Source organism: Dipodomys merriami, unplaced genomic scaffold (assembly GCF_024711535.1).
Source record: "Dipodomys merriami isolate MVZ:Mamm:240054 unplaced genomic scaffold, mDipMer1.0.p SCAF_2049, whole genome shotgun sequence".
In the NCBI taxonomy this organism is placed as follows: Eukaryota; Metazoa; Chordata; class Mammalia; order Rodentia; family Heteromyidae; genus Dipodomys; species Dipodomys merriami.
The window spans coordinates 29,997-34,506 of NW_027203437.1; the positions used below are offsets into that span (position 1 = coordinate 29,997).

The 4,510-nt window shown below is 35.0% G+C and overlaps 1 non-coding gene across 1 annotated transcript; it reads left to right on the forward strand.

Annotated features, from left to right (window-relative positions):
* The first annotated feature begins 3,500 nt into the window (after positions 1–3,500).
* LOC138833398 (U6 spliceosomal RNA) lies at positions 3,501–3,607 on the forward strand. The gene has a single exon (XR_011373874.1). It is a non-coding gene; the product is annotated as a U6 spliceosomal RNA (small nuclear RNA).
* The last annotated feature ends 903 nt before the right edge of the window (positions 3,608–4,510 follow it).

Genomic DNA, 4,510 nt, shown 5'->3' on the forward strand with positions numbered 1-4,510 from the left:
GGATTTGAGGGAAAGTAGTGTTCCTTGGTTGAATTTGGGTGTTCAGTTTTTTAGCGAATAGATATTTAGATTGTAATATCCTCCTGAAGAGAGATACCTTAATTAGTATGTAGCGATCTGCTTTATCTCTTCTCACTAATTGTAATTTGAAGTCAATTTCATATGATATTAGGATTGCAACTCCCGCCTGTTTATTAGGCCCATTTGCTTCATAGATTTTGTTCCAGCCTTTCACATTCAAAATGTGTTTGTTTTTATGGGAAGATGTGACTCCTGAATGGAGCAGATAGAAGGATCTTGCTTTTTAAGCCAACTAGACAGTCTACGTTGCTTAATTGAAGAGTTAAGTCCGTTAATGTTGAGAGATAGGACTGAGAGGTATTTGGGAGTTTCTACCATTTTATCCATCAGGTAGTATAATTGTATTCTACACATTTATTGACTAGTTACCAATTATTCTGAATTTTTAATAAATTAAAAAACTTTCTTTTTTTCTTGGCCAGGAAATCAGCAAAACCTCAGTCAACATTTCTCTCATAGAACTTTTCACATGGGTTGGTTGAATGTTGACCTGATCTCCAGTCTTCTGAGAACTCATTCATCTGCTTAGGAATTGATGTTGGCTGTTGGAAAAGAGCTCAAGGAAGGATATCATTTAAAGCCTTAAAACTTTATTCTTTACCAGGGTATTCTCCTGCTACTTTGGTTGTTGAGAGTGTCTACAAGAGCAAGCATTCCATGGGGAGCAAGGAGACACCATATGAACTTTACTTACTGAGATTTCTGAGTGATTTGCTGTCACATGTACTGCATTTTTCAAGTCGAATCTGTCAAAACCTACCAGTTTTAAGAGATAGGAGGAGGGTTAAAAGAAGTCTTAGAGACAATTACATTGTCAACCTATTTGGTTCCAAGCATTTCGTCTAATGCATATTCAACAGGTACTGAAATTTGTGTTGACTGTATCTATGTGTCTTTCTCATGTGTGCATGTATACATGTGTATATCTATGTGTGTATTTGTGTGTATAACATACATGTACACATATATAAAGACAATTGCACACATATATGCATACATAAATAAATGTACATATACAAATATATATATATATATCAGGTGTTCAGTGATTGATTTAATCTACAGTTTACATCACATTGTCATTCTCACAAAATGTACATGATAAACTGCTCTGAGCATCTGTGCTCACTTCCCCCATTACCTTATTTTTCATCCCTGTGAACAACTTCAGCCTACTTTCCATAGGATAGCTTTGTTTTTGTTACTTACTGATAATAAAAGAAAAAGGATGTTTGTAAAAGAAAAAGAACTTTTAGGTCACAGGTTAAAGTATCTTATCTGTTCCAATGATTCCTATGAGATAAAATTTATAATAGTACTAAAAGTGAAACGGAATTCCTAGATCTGTTGTTTTGCCATTTAGAATGGCAAAGAATAATTTCACTGCACTGTTATAACTCTTAAAGAATGCAAGGGGAACTAATGGTCCTTATCATGTTCCCACAAAACCAGTGGATTCTGAAGGATAATAGTAGACCAGCAGATATTCTAAGAAGCAGACATGGAGCATGAATGCGAAAGAGAGGAAATGAGAGAGAGTGAAAGAGAGAGAGAAATATAATTCTTAAAGTGCATAACAGATGAACAAGAGCTGTATGAGAATATTCATACTGAAATCTTTAGACTCTACAGGTACATTTGAAGATATTTGATATATGATAACCCATCAACATAAAATATAAAGTGATTTTGATAAAAAATAAAGATTACTCAGAAGAAAATATAAATGCAAAAACAATCTTCACAGAAGCAAACACTCAGAGATATTTCATGACTTTTAAATGGACAAAGTGGCTGAAGTTAGTATAAATTTAGAAGTATGACAATACATAAAAATATAAAAAGTTATTCATATATTTCATTATATAACCCAAAGCAGAAAGCAAATGTTGTTTAGATGAGTGTTTTAAAATACAGTCTCTCAGGTGCTGGGTCAGTGGCTCAGGGGTAGAGTGCTTGCTTTGCATGCATGAGGTCCTTGGTTTGATTCCTCAGCATCACATAAGGAGAAAAAGACAGAAGTGGTGCTGTGGCTCAAGTGGTAGCACTAACCTTGAGCTGAAGAGCTGAGGGACAGGATCCAGGACCCAGAGTTCAAGCCCCCCAACCAACAAAATCAAAAACAAAAAACTAACCAAAACACATTAGTCACTTTTGTGGCCTCAACTCTGTAATACCACTGATTCAGCCTAGGGCTAAGATTTTCGGTGTGGACATTTATCAACACTCCTGATTCAGACTCTACTTGAGAAAATTTTTAATCAATATTGCGTTAATTTTGTAAATTTGTAAATTCACATGCACCTGTAAAAAATAGTTTGGCCATCCTAGTAACATTCTCAAAGTACCTCGTAATGACGACTTACAAAAATTTGTATTATATTATAACAAGAAAACAATGCTACAAATAAAGAAAAGCAATAATTAAATATTAATGATTAATAAAATAAAAAACCAAATACCAGTGTTTCCAGTATTTCAAGTGTACTACATATTAGATTTTACTATTTCTGATATTCCTGTACATTTAAAACTGGCTAAAATTATGATGTTCAATGAATTGTATAGGCTATGAGAAGTCTTTAAAGTTGCCCTCTAAGATTACTATTTATTTCTCATCTCATAATTTATATATGGCTTATGTCATCATTTGTTCCTCACTAACATATAAAGAAAGGAAGCCCTAAAGTTGTAACAGAAGCTTTGTAGTAAAAGTCTTAATTCTTTGCTCTGTTTCTTTACACAAGACTTTGCAACTTCTCATTAGTAGCGTTTCTATAAACTCTGAATTGGACATACTTAGTAGTATATGTCTGGTACCATAAATCTTAAATACTTTATGGAAAAGTTTTATGACCTGACAAAAAGTCTTAATTTTGGCATATATAAGCAAATTCCCAAAATTAAACATATTTAGAACATTAAATTTTTTGGAGGAAGGTCCAGTCGTGAGTCCTGAACTCTGGGCCTGAGTACTATCCCTCAGCTCTTCAGCTCAAGGCTTGCACTCTACCACTAGAGCCACAACAGCACCATGTCCGGCTTTTGTTTTCTGCTTATGTGGTGCTGAGGAATAGAACCATGGGCCTCATGCAAGCAAGGCAAGTGCTCTACCATTGATCCACCTTCCCAGCCCAAAACATTAAAATTTTTAACAAACTATAACACTTGCTGCAGTGTTCATTATGATAGGTGACTTGTATAGAATAACTGATTTCCTCTAGCTACACATCTCTTGAACAACTAATATACGGAATTATTTTGTTTTTGACATTATCAATCTTGACTTTATTCTTAAATGTGTGCTTATGTAAGAAATATATAGTTCTAAAATTTCACGACAATACTTTTGAACTTACTTTTTGTTGAATTATCTAGTTTAAGAAAATCAATTACACTTTATATATAAAAAATGGTCTGTTCTCAATTCGGCAGCACATACACTAAAATTGGAACAATACGCAGAAGATTAGCATGGGCCCTGTGCAAGGATGACATACAAATTCGTGAGGCGGTCCACATTTTTACAACAGATGCTGGAGGGGATGGGGAAAGAAGGGAACCCTACTGCATTCTTGGTGGGAGTGTAAACTTGTTCAACCACTTTGGAAAGTAGTATGGAGGTTCCTCAAAAGATTCAACATAGAGCTCCCCTATGACCCAGCAATCCCACTTTTGTGTATTTACTCAAATGTTTACAAACAAGACCACACTACAGCTACCAGCACGAATATTTTTATTGCAGCACTATTTATTATAGCTAAGATATGGAACCAACCAAGATGCCCCTCAGTAGATGAATGGATCAAGAAAATGTGGTATATATACACAATGGAATTCTATGCCTCCATCGGAAAGAATGATATTGCCCCATTTGTTAGGAAATGGAAAAACTTGGAAAAAATTCTATTATGCAAAATAAACCAGTCCCAAAGAAACATAGGTCCCATGGTTTCCCTTATTTGCAGTATCTAGTATAGGTCTGAGTCAAGCAGAAAAGTTCAGATAAGTTGATGTCAGGTAAATGAACCCTAATATATGTATTCACATGTTTTTTTTCATGCAATTGATTTTAACACATTTATAAGATTATTTCTTTGTTGCTTTGTATGTCCCTCCCCCACAGAATAACCCCTGCTTTCACTGTATTTGATGTAGTTATAATTTGTGGAGGGGAAGGAGAAAAACAAATCGTTTAAATAGGGATACAGGAGGACCAATTGCAACAATGAGATGTACAACTCGAAAATAAACTTTACAACTTTGGTGGGGGTGGGGGAGCAGGGAAGATTGGATGGGGGGGCAGGAGGAAGATGGGAAGGGATGGGAAGGGGAAACAAAGAAGGAGGCCACAATGCTTAATAAGAAATTTACTCATTATCTTGCCCATGTAATTGTAACCCCTCTGTACAATATTTTCACACACAAA